Source organism: Pimephales promelas, chromosome 5, assembly GCF_988280905.1.
Source record: "Pimephales promelas chromosome 5, fPimPro1.hap1.1, whole genome shotgun sequence".
NCBI classification, from domain to species: domain Eukaryota; kingdom Metazoa; phylum Chordata; class Actinopteri; order Cypriniformes; family Leuciscidae; genus Pimephales; species Pimephales promelas.
In genome coordinates this window covers 5,771,889-5,784,811 of record NC_142773.1, presented here as the reverse complement: position 1 = coordinate 5,784,811, position 12,923 = coordinate 5,771,889, and the positions used below count along the sequence as shown (strand labels likewise).

Sequence of the window (12,923 nt, the reverse complement as noted above, 5' to 3'; positions counted from 1 at the left end):
ACGTCAGTAGACTATGGAGTACCGCAAGGATCGGTTTTAGGCCCTCTGCTATTCTCAATATATATGCTGCCACTTGGTAATATTATAAGAAAACATGGAATTAATTTCCACTGTTACGCTGACGACACTCAATTATATATTTCATCACGACCAGATGAAAACACTAACTCATCTAAAATGACAGAGTGTCTCAAAGATATAAAATGCTGGATGACGCGTAATTTCCTGCTATTAAATTCAGATAAAACGGAGGTATTACTTATTGGTCCAAAAAACTACTCACAAAACCTCTCACAATACAACTTTAATATAGACGGATGTCCTGTTACTTTATCCACTACAGTAAAAGACCTGGGTGTTATACTAGACCGCAACTTGTCTTTCGAAGATCATATTTCATATGTTACAAGAACAGCCTTTTTCCACCTTAGAAACATTGCTAAGCTACGTAACATGCTATCTGTTTCTGACGCTGAAAAATTAGTTCATGCATTCATGACCTCGAGACTAGATTACTGTAATGCTTTATTAGCCGGTTGTCCTGCATCCTCAATAAACAAGCTACAGTTAGTACAAAATGAAGCTGCTAGAGTTCTTACTAGGTCAAGAAAATATGATCATATAACACCGATTTTATCATCTCTACACTGGTTACCTATTAAGTTCCGCATCAACTACAAAATACTACTACTGACCTATAAAGCCCTAAATGGTTTAGCACCTATGTAACGGACCTTCTTTCGCCCTACAATCCACCGCGTTCCTTAAGATCACTAAATTCAAGGCTTCTGGTCATTCCTAGGATATCGAAGTCCAGTAAAGGAGGGAGGGCGTTCTCGCATTTAGCTCCAAAACTCTGGAATGGCCTTCCCGATACGGTCCGAGCCTCTGACTCGCTGACACAGTTTAAAACTAGATTAAAGACGCTTCTCTTTAGTCAAGCATTCACATAATGCTTACCTTCTAGTCCTCTGTTATGCCATACGGAACCGTTTGCCACTGAAACTGCTTAACGCACCAGTGGGGCTCGACAGCCTTTTAGACAAACGGGTCGGCGCGTATGGTCGGCGCGTATGGTTGGGTTGCGGAGAGTTCGGGTTACGGAGAGTTTGTGAGTTATAACGGAAATCATTATGAACATCAGCTATGCTAATTATTTCCCATCTGCCTTTCTCCTGTTATCTCGGGACGCTTGTCCCGAGAAAAATGGCGTTCGTCAGGTCCAGTTTTGTGTCCAGCCTCTCACGGGGATTTCGGATGCCCCAACGCCTGTGATGAGACGACTCAACGCCTGTGAAGAGACGACTCAACGCCTGTGATGAGACGACTCAACGCCTGTGAAGAGACGACTCAACGCCTGCGATATGTTATGGCGCCGTTTGATTCATAAACAATATTTATATTTAATATTTATATTTAAACAATATGAATGTAAGCCAGAGGAGAACTGGCCCCCGACTGAGCCTGGGTTCTCCCAAGGTTTTTTCTCCATCCAATCTGATGGAGTTTGGTTCCTTGCCACTGTCGCCTTGCTTTTGGCTTGCTTTGAGCTTGCTCAGTTGGGGTTATTTAGTGTTTAGCAATGTTGTTGATCTGTGTTGTGCTACTTTCATGTTATCACTGTGAAGCTGCTTTGATACAATCTGTATTGTGAAAAGCGCTATATAAATAAAGTGACTTGACTTGACTTAAATAACAATATTTGAAAACAATATTTAAAACAATATTTAATAATTATAATTTATAAGATGAAGACAACAAAAACGTAATGAACTGTTTTAAAAGTCCATATATGAGAATTTCTGGAACTGAATTCGTCGCAATAAACTTGAAACGCACATCATCGGTGTTGTCAGTGAACCTGGCCAATCATGGATCAGTTGTGTCGTCATCAGAACCTGCGCAGCCGCTGCTGAGAATCTGTGCTGGCTGAATCCTGCGTCTGATCTCGAATTTCTTTTGTGTTACTTTGATAGCATACATCACAGTCATGTGGAGTCAGCACTGCATCAAGTCGGACAAAATTTCTGCTTCAAGTCAGCCACCGATCAGTCTGCACAGAGCTGCATGAAGTCGAACAAGCCTGTTGTGTTAGGTACTCATTCATTGCTTTTGTCATGTGATACTCAGTGATTCAAGTATTTTTGTAATTTGTTTAATGCATGGGTTCTCAACCTACAAATATGGCCCACGAAATGCCGACCACGAAAAAAAAAATATTTGTTTTTAAATTAAATTGACATGCATCAAACAAATACAAGTTCAAACTATAATGGTTTTGTCATATAAAATAATTTTGGTGATCATATATTATTAACATGCGCAGACAGGGCCGGCCCGTGGCATAGGCAAATGCCAGGGGCGTCACCACTCAATAGGGGCACCAAAATGAGTTAACGAGTGATTTTTTTTTTCTTAATCCTCTTGACATAATAAACTTGGCAAACACATACAATCAGGCCTACTGAAATGAAGTTGTGATTTTGACTTAATAACATTTAAATTATTCTTACAATGCATTGACTAATATTGCAATAATGTGACTATTTTGAAGCACGATTGCGCATTCAACAACGCAAAAGGAGTATAAATATTGCGATCCTTTTTACACAAAACATAATATTGTGATCGACACGATTCGCTCTCCAGGCTGTTTGTTCTATACAGACACAGGCCTACACTTTTACAATCGGACAGCATTTCAATTCACCTAACCTTGAACTGAGGGGAAGCCGGCGATCTTGACTCCAGAAAATATCAATATGATAAAAAATACAAAATAGCTGCTGATGTATCTTAACAATTTATAAAGCAATATAATGCCCGAATTGAGTTTTGAACATGCCCATCATGCTGTTTAAATTTTAACAGCATGAGAGATATGCGTGAACAGAGGCTAATCTACAACAATTCAGTTTAAAATTTGATTAATTGTGCAGCCTTACCTTAATGATGTCTCAGATGTTTGTTGTTTCAAATAGCCTACAGAGACTAAAATAGATCTCTGTTAAAATCTCGTTTAAAGTATTTTCTCAGATTTTCCAGTGTCGATTTCGGAACTGTCACATCCATAACGGAAATACGCCACGTCTGTAACAATGTTTTTTCTTCATAAATGAAAAAAATAAATAAAAATAAATAATTTATGTTCTATAGAGAGCCAACACTCATCCTTTCGGTTGGTATCATTTCTTTTGGCTTATGCATTTTAATTTGCAGAATTTCTATAAAGTATGTTGTCTCCCACAAACATTTTTTGTCACGTAAAGCATGTGTATTTCCCTCATAATAAATATAAAACGCATGTGTAGACTGATATTTTTCTAGGACTCCTTTATTAAGGGAGTACGGACATATAAACAGACATTTAAATATATTGGAATTAAAAGCATTTTCTGAGAATTTATATTTTACGTTTTAACTGCAAAGGTATATATACATACAGAATGCTGTATATACACAATGCTGGAATTGTCCAAAAGCTTCTTGGAGGCTATCCAATTCGAAGTGGACAAAATATGCCAGGAGGACCACTTTGACTGCCCAGCGTGCAGCCCAGACATGCTTGCAGTATGGAATTCAAGAGTGAAGCAAGGTACTTACAAAATCCTGTGTGCATTGATGGTTCATTACTTTGAAAGTAACTGCTGTGAATTGAAAATCATTTGAATATTTAAAGTTAATATGTATCTCTTTTATTTGGATCAGAGGAAGAAGCCATCTTTGATAGTGTGTTCATTGCGAATGATGATGACGTCGCAAGATTCATGGACTATGTCCATACCTCAACCAGTCATGTAAACTTCCACAACTTCACTATATTTACCTATAAAACATCACGTCTTAGAGAGGACTTTGTTTGAACAAGTTTAGACTGTTAACCATCTTCCATGTTTTAGGTATCTGGAAGAAGTGTCTGTGGAGGGCAGTGCTCAGCAGCATGCGAAACATCTCAGAAGTCCTCAGGACAAACCGACAAGGAGGGCCTGGAACTCGCTGTATGTCGTCACATGGTTCTTCTTCGTGCCCTCAATATGTTCAGGGGTAAGACTTTTGCCTACCCCCTGTACCTCCAAAAGCAAATGGCCTGTAAGCCAGTGACTTTTTTCTCTATGGATGTGCCATGCAAGTACTGAGAAATGCCCTGAGCTTGAGGATCTCCTCACCATAAGGCCATTTCTTTCTGTTTTTCATGCCAAAGCTCATGATTTTAAATGTGAGGTAAGAAAAAGATATTGTCCATGACATTTTCTTTCACTGACAACATGCATAAGATTGTTTCCACTACATTTTTTTTGTTTGTTGTTTATTTAAAGGTAAAATGGAGTGGAGTGTATCAGGAGGGGGCTGGTTCGACGCTTGGGGAAGAGGTGTAGCAGTGCAACTCCTTCCTCTTGAGGATTGCTGTTACCACAAAGCACATGTCAAAAGCAGGTAAGGTAGTCAGTCATTTTTATCCTGATGACAATGGTGAGGCACACTGTGTGTTTGAAGGCCACACTAGCCCTGCAATGTCAGTTGCATAACCTGGAGGCCACGGAAACGGAAATTGACATCACAGACAATCAACTGGAGAACTGGGTCATTGATATCAATGAATGGGCAGAAGATATAATATACTGTTTTATATGCTGATTGATGCATCACTTTTACTAAGCTTGGCTGCAGTTCCAAAGAGGCTAATTGTAATCGTAGTCAAAGAGCACATACTCTGATTGCTGATGACGTGTGGAAATGATTATCTCCATGGGAACAATAAAGAACCTAACTAACCTAACTATACTCAACCTTTGCTACAGGAGTAGCCTGGGAAGGGGTAGGCTTTATTTTGCTTATACATCAGAAATAATATTTTTATCATGGAATCAAGAAGCTTATTTCTTCCTCTCAGCAACAACATCCCCAAATGATGCTAATGTTCCGCTGTAGCCAGTTGAATTGAGGAGCTGGTGACAAGTGTTAAGAGGAGGTCTCAGTGTCTTTATAAAGATAATGACGGATGCAAAGGCCGTGCCCGGATCCGCCGATAGATCAGGGAGGAAAAATGATAACACCTTGGTTCCTAATGCAGAATACCTGACCTTGGACACCATTCTATCTGACGAGATTGTTTGGCCATGGCAGCTGTAATGGATTTTCTCCCTGAACCTGACTACTCTACAATAATACTCACTCTAGTTGGCCAATTCTTATACTTTTACCTCAGCGCATCAACAGTCGACGTCCTGCTGAGCTATAAACCTACCCTATACCCTAGCGCGTCTTCAGTCGACGACCTGCTAGGTACTAATCCTGTAACCCTGGCGCGTCTACAGTCGACGTCCTGACAGGTACTAATAATTCTAACTTACTTGTTCTTGCTGCGCAGCTTAAATAACAGACAGACTCCAGCAAATGTCCTTTCAATGCTTTTAATTACGGCCAGGAGAGTTCTCGAGCAATACTCAGACAACTTCCCAAGTAAAAACAAGGCCGGTGGATCTCAGACAAATTCCATTGAGAATCCCCCCGAAAACACTGATACAACAGTTTTTATACAATATGGAGGTATGCCATAATGACATTAATTTCATTGGTTCTTCAAAGGTAGACTGTTTTGTTACTGGGTAGAGGAGACTTTGTTTTAATGTTTCTAACTTAGTCATCTGTCTAGTTCCATTTCCCATATTTGTTATTTATACACAGTCAGGTGTTTGACACACATACATTCATCTCAGGACATTGTATCAGAGATTTGGCTGGTTAAATGAGGTCAAATGTCGAAATATGGTTAGCTTAAATCAGTTTAAAATTTTCCACCACACAGCATACACACGGTGGCATGTACACAATATCGTTGACTATGTTAAATAGTCGCAAAGTGGCACAAAATTTGTCATGCCTCAATTGTAACCCCAGGAAATCTTTAAATATTAAAAATAACTGACTTATGTTTCGTCTATGTATTCCAGACTCTGTAGATCTAGGGACAAAGAGGGAGGCATTTGACATAGTGATGGTAGTAAGGAGACTTGAGGAGGAGAAGAGGATTCTTATTGCAGAGATGAACAAGCATTGGAAGTCTCTTTACATCCGTGCAGACACCCTGAAACAGATGTCACCCCTGCTTTCTAATGTGACATCAGGTACAGTAAGTATTTTTGTTATACTTGGCATACATTACAATATTTCTCAAAGTTTCTAATTCATAAAGGCTCAATGTGTTTTAACATGGGACATGGGGCCTGCTTCAAGATGGGATCCAAGGTCTACAGAGCTTGTTGATGAAGAACAAGCAAGCAAGCAACAGCCTGGCAAAGCATGCAAAGAACTGAACTTAAGTTCTGACTGAAACAGAAATAAATTTTGATAGAGATTCAGAGGAATACCAGACCAGTAGTGACTCTGAACAAGATTAAACAGTATTGTCATAGTCAGAGACCCTTTTTTTGTCATGATCATGGTTCTTTTCTCTCTTCTCTCTCCATCTTCTCCATCTGCTAGCTTCTCTTTGTTCCTATTTCTCTCGCTCTCATCCGATCTTACACACACACACGCACGCACGCACGCACACACACACACACACACACACACACACACACACACACACGCACACACACTGTTTGGAGCCATCCAGCCATAGGGTCTAATTAAAAAAAAAGTTGATTGTTATTGTTATCATAAGTGAATAAAAATGCAAAGAAATAATTTTTCCTTAGCTTTTTTGATGTTGCATACCTTAAAGGGTTAATAAACTCCAACCTTTTTTTTTTTTTTTTAGGATAACCCCCAACAGATTGGTGGTGTAGACTGTGGAGTCTTCATGGTGAGACATTGTTTTGATATAATTAAAACAATGACTGGTGTGTTGGTGTTTTTATTTTTTTATGCTGTTAAATACAGAAAAGGGAAGAATTTTTTTAATTTGACGTTTACAGGGATGATGTTCCTTAATTTCATCTGTTTTCCAGTATGCTCTACATCTTGTCTTGGGAGCACCCTTTCATTTTACAACTGTAAATAATTACCAGTTCAAGTCATATGTTTTTTCAATGTTATATTTAAAAATAAACAAAAACATGCACATTAAACAAAGCATTTCTAAAATTCATTGTTATGGGTTAAGTTCACATTGACAGTGTTTTCAAATGTACAGTTGAAGTAAATAGACTTTTCGCAAGCTATGGAGCAGAAGCCAGCAGGAGACCTTTAAGTCGCCGTAGTCGTTCTGCAAGACATCGCAGTAGCTTCACAAGAGTTTTCTGCTGCTTAAGTAGCATGACACAAAGTGTTTCACCAAATAAATATGAAAGGGAGGAACTGGAAGCTGCAGGACTAGGAGAGAAAAAAGTTACATTTCTTGGTGGGTATCATGTATGTTTTTGTTTATAAACAAAAGTTGTTAAACAAAAGTTTTGCTTCTAAAATTGTTTGCTTTATCTTTTCTTTTTTACAGGTGATGAAAATAATGCAGAAGATTTCAAAGACTACATTCTAACTACATATCCAAAACGTGGTAACTGTGGGGGATTCGAGATTTTAAAAACATCAGGTATGACCCGATCTAGGAATCTGGTGGTGTTGCCTTCCCCAAACACAGGATACACAATTAAGACTCTAAAAGAAAATATGGGACACGCTGTCATCTACATACGTCCTATGCAAAAAGACCTTGAACTGTCCAGTTCTGTAAGTTTTTTTTACTACAGTAAATTACTTCAATTAATGTGTGCTTATTATATTCTAGACAACTGAAAGGTGTAGTTCACTTTTAAAAAAAAAACTTTTGCTGATAATTTACTCACCCCCATGTCATCCAAGATGACCATGTCATTCTTTCTTCAGTCGAAAAGAAATTAAGGTTTTTGATGAAAACATTCCAGGATTTTTCTCCATATAATGCACTTCAATGACTCCAACAGTTTCAAGGTCCAAAACTTTCATTGCAAACTGCAAACAGTTCAAAGGGCTTTAAACATTCCAGACAATGAATAAGGGTCTTATCAAGCGAAACGATCACTCATTTAAAAAATAAATAATTTTTTTTAATAAGTTTTATAAGCTCAAATGCTTGCCTTGCTCTGTTCTGATGCGCGTTCGTGACTCTCCTGTTCGAATTAGTTCATCAAAATGAACAAATCTTTTTCCGAGTCATTTGGTTCATTCAACGCACGAAATGACTCAAAAAAAGATATGTTCATTTGATGAACGAGTTCGAACAGGAGAGTCACGAACGCGCATCACAGAACAGAGCAAGGCAAGCATTTGAGCTTATAAAACTTAAACTTTGTTATTTTAAATGATCAATCCTTTCGCTTGATAAGACCCTTATTCATCGTCTGGAATCGTTTAAAGCCCTTTGATCAGTTTGCACTGAAACTGTCTTTTGGACCCCACTATGTCCATTATATGGAGAAAATCCTGGAATGTTTTCATCAAAAACCTTAATTTCTTTTCGACTGAAGAAAGAAAGACATGGACATCTTGGATGACATGGGGGCGAGTAAATTATCAGCAAAAGTTTTTCAAAAGAGAACTACTCCTTTAATACAGTACTTTTGTATTGTAGCTGTAGCACGACTGTTTGTATTTTTATTTTTTAGATAAAAGAAGCTGAAACGGTTGCAGAAGCCAAAGCTGCCATTGAAATGGCAGAAGATTGCCTGTCCATAATTGGAGCCTTTAGATCAGAGGTCTCAAACCTGCGGCCCGGCGGCCAATTGCGGCCCGCGGGATGATATTTTGTGGCCCCCTACTTGATATTAAAGTTTAATGTTAGTGCGGCCCGCCGTTGCGTTTGCCGCTTTTTTTTTTCTAATTATTATTATTTTTATCCCTTATGGGCTACCATATATAGTCTCGTGACAGCTTACCGTGGGTTTGTTGTCAATAGTTGTCATAGACAACCGCTTCAATTATGAGCGCGCTTGGCGCTTGATGCGCGCCTACATTTGAAACGTACTTGAGCGTGCAAAATATGTGAGCGCGATATGTGAGCAGGCGAGCTACCACCACCAAATCAGGCCACAGCTACTGATAGCTCGCGATCGACGTTTTTTTTAATTTTTGGAATACTTGATGCGGCCCGGCCTGACCTCGGCTGCGTCCGAAACCGCATACTTCCCTACTATATAGTATGGAAAAAGCAGTAGGCGAGCGAATAAGTATGTCCAAATCCTTAGTATCCATAAAAGAGTAGGCGAGAATTACCAGAGTGACGTACTAATTATCGCGAGATTCGGGCATACGTATACTTATAGTACGTCCGAATATTCCTACTTTCGTACTATATAGTAGGGGGAAACAGTATTTGAAAGGAGTAGTATGTCCGAAACCTCAGTACTCATAAAAGAGTAGGCGAGAAGTTCCCGGATGATCTCCTGCTTTCGCCCCGATTTTTGAGTGTTCATCCGATGGATACTCTTCTATCCCAGGAGGCCACGGGAGAGCATACGTCATTATCAACATCGGAGATCAGCAGGGGTTTTCAAATGTGAGTAAACACGGTTTCTTGTGTTTAAATCGTATGTGTTAAACTACTATAGAGTAAACGTTTTAACTGTTGAAGGTCTAAAGGACTTAGACAGTATAGTATAGTTGTGATTTTGCTGTAAACACATGTTTTATTAGTTAGTTAAACTGGGGAGCTCCAGTAAGTAGGCTACACGTAAGTTTCTAAAATGGATTTACATAACCATATAACGTTACATCTTAAATACGCTTATTTAAAATGACTATTTACATCTGAAATGAAAATATTGTTTAAGTATTGCAGATGAGCACATCCCAACATGAAAAATACATCTGAGTGATGTAACGTTATGTGTGCTATTAATATGAAGGATAATTCACTGTTGTCAACACTACTTACATTACACAAATGTACTGTAAATAAGGTAAATAAACAAATCTATAAAGTAACTAAATATGTTATATTTAATTTGTCCCTTATTAGTGTTGATATATTGAGGAACATTTAAGTTGGATTAAAAGTGAGTTAACACATCAACCTCAGCATGTACACTCTAAAAAATGCTGGGTTGTTTTAACCCAACTTTGGGTCAAATATGGACTAACCCAGCCGTTGGGTTAAATTTTTACATTATATTTTTAACCCAACATTTCAGGTTTGTCCATATTTGACCCAAAATTGGGTTAAAACAACCCAGCATTTTTTAGAGTGTAAATTCAGTGTTGAGCTCGTAATGTGAATCTTGTCTGTATGTTACAGGGACAGAAGAACACGCGTGTGTTTATCCGGTGGAGAGAGGCTCATGATGCTGAATGCTGTCATGAAAGGCTCTGAGTGAGTATACTACAGAAATGGATAACAAAATCTATTCAATCTTAAATTGTAGTTTATTTGAATTATTGTACAAATTTCAAGTAGAGAAATTACAACACTTTTCTGATTCTTGATTTCTGTGCATTTGCTGCATAGCTTTTGTGGTGGAGCAAGACCTGCAAGGAAAGATTATGGCAGCATTTGTTTTAGGGATTTTACTCAAATATAAAGTAAGGTTATTTTTAATACATAAATCAAATGACATTGTGTTAAAATTACTGCTTTTGTATAATGTTTGTGCATTTTTGTAGGATCTGAAATGTCTGCAGACTGGTGTGAGCACTGAGGATGAGGAGCCTAGAGCTGCATCCTGGAAGTGGTGCCATGGATGAGACGCTCCATCTCTCCACCTGCCCTTATGAGTCCCTCCATCTGTCCACCTGCCTTTACGAGACCCTCCATCTCTCCACCTGCCCTTACAAGACCCTCTATCTCTCCACCTGCCCTTATTGCCTCAGATTGTGAAGCGCAGCGCAGCAACAAGCTCCGGGACGAAGGCACAGTCCCCTCTGGTGAATTCATCAGAATAAAGACGCAGAATGGGAACCGCTGTGTTGAGACGGCATTAGGATGTGGTGTTCAGCCCTGTAAATACATGCTTGTAGTTTGAATAAAGCTTTGTTTTATGTGTTGTTGACTTGTATAATGCATTTGTTTATTGTGATGGTTACTTTTATTTGTTCTTTTACTCATTTATTCATTTTTATTATTGTTGTCAGTATATAAAATTGAATTATTTAATTAATGTATCCATTAATTCATCGATTGACTGATAATTGAGATGTTTCACTGCATTTATGAATATAAATTTATTCATGCATAACTGTCATATGACAAAACAAATTACATTTTGCTTGTTATATTAAATTATATTTTTAGTATATAAAAAAGTTATATAATTAAGTATTGGTCAGCATTTAATATTATTATTTTGTTTAAGTTTTGGGGTGGGCTAACAATGCAATTCATTCTGAGGTAATATTAATTTTTAAGGAGTGATACTTACATTTTTCGAGTATAAAATCAACAGTTTTCTCCAAAAGAGATCTTCGAGCAGCTGCCCGTCTCCTTTGTGCAGACATTACAAACGCAGAGGAAAACTGTTCTAGGTTGTGCTGTCGAGTCACTGATGTTATGAAGTGTTAGTACACCTGTCACTCATAATTTAAACTTATAAACGTATTACATACAAGATCATGGAAAGATACCATAATAGTCATAATGACAAAACAGAAAACATAAAGATCATTGGTTTGTTTACATCATAATACAGGAAAAAGGAACAATAACAAGGCTAAATATCTTTAAATAGTTCTTCATAATACATGAAAAATGTTGTTGTTTTGTTGTTATAGGTCTGAGGGATGAAACGAGGTAAATTCATCAAGAAAAGGAGGAAAACTTAAAGGAGAAACGTTTTGGGTATAAAATAAAGAAATTAACAACATATATTCAAGAGGTGACGATTTGGGGGTTTCTTAATAAAAAAAATATCAGCTGTTTCTTCAACAATACCACAACAAAATGAGAAAGTTTCATCAATGTCAAGATATTTATAGATAGAAGAATTAAACGTGTCGCTGTTCATTTCTTTGCGCTTGTGATATGATGATAACGCGTCGTAGTAGGTCACATGATAACGTCAACATGGCAGATGTCCGGTTCTCATTCATACTCAACGAGATTTGGCTATAAAGTACCTACTCTTTTAGCGCTCGTTGAGTAAGTACTTATTGAAATTAAGTACCTACTCATTGAGTATGCGGTTTTGGACGCAGCCCCAGACTCTATCTCCAGCGGCCCCCAGTTAATTCAACGCATTCTCATCCCAAAGCGCCATATAGGACGCTTTTGCAAAAGCGTAAATATCCAACGCACATGGCGCCCTTTAACGTCTAATGAGACGCTTCGGTTAATGGTTAAGTTTAGGTATGGTGTAGGGTAAGGGTTAGACCACTAGGGGGCGCCTTCTGCCCAAATATATCTGCGTCTCATTTCACGTTAAAGGGTGCCATGTGCGTTGGATATTTACGCTTTTGCAAAAGCGTCCTATATGGCGCTTTGGGATGAGAACGGGCTCGTTAATTTGAGTTTGAGACCCCTGCTTTAAAGAATAAATAAAATAAAGAAAACAATAATTAAAATGTAGCAAAACTTCAACAGGGCACTATTTTACATTGTGTAAATATATTTTAGGAAGCAAAATATAAACTTGCATTCTACCTGCATAATGGATGTGAATAAAACACGCAAAATATACAATCAATAAAAAACAAATATTCCATAACAGAATGTAACCAAATGAGAACATGTCAAGGCAGCACTATGCACTATGGAAGTTTGATTAAAGGATGAAATTCAGAGTCATTGTTATTTGACACTTAAGAAATGTAAAATGTGTCAGTGATTAGTTGTGAAATCTTACTGCATACATTTAATCTATTTAATCCTCCATATGAAAGTTTATGTGGTCAAATTATTTCTATTTATTAAACAATAGTTCAAAACGATGTTTGTATTAGCCTACCGATTATTGGAGTCCATTAATCGAACTTTCATGCCTCTTATATAGTAATTATATATTACTATGTAGTATGTA

General features: G+C 37.8%; 2 long non-coding RNA genes and 1 pseudogene across 3 annotated transcripts; 2 read left to right on the top strand and 1 right to left on the bottom strand.

The window, feature by feature from the left end:
• The first annotated feature begins 3,462 nt into the window (after positions 1-3,462).
• LOC148981324 (uncharacterized) lies at positions 3,463-8,717 on the top strand (annotated as a pseudogene).
• Positions 8,718-9,084: 367 nt separating this feature from the next.
• On the top strand, positions 9,085-10,956 carry LOC148981323 (uncharacterized). Of its 2 annotated transcripts, none has more exons than XR_016168445.1 (4): positions 9,085-9,472; positions 10,217-10,285; positions 10,421-10,494; positions 10,576-10,956. It is a non-coding gene; the product is annotated as an uncharacterized LOC148981323 (long non-coding RNA). The 2 variants fall into 2 exon arrangements; XR_016168444.1 differs by having other exon boundaries at positions 10,211-10,285.
• On the bottom strand, positions 10,320-12,098 carry LOC148981322 (uncharacterized). The gene is made up of 2 exons (XR_016168448.1): positions 10,735-12,098; positions 10,320-10,674 (listed from the first exon to the last, which is right to left on the bottom strand). It is a non-coding gene; the product is annotated as an uncharacterized LOC148981322 (long non-coding RNA).
• Positions 12,099-12,923: the final 825 nt, after the last annotated feature.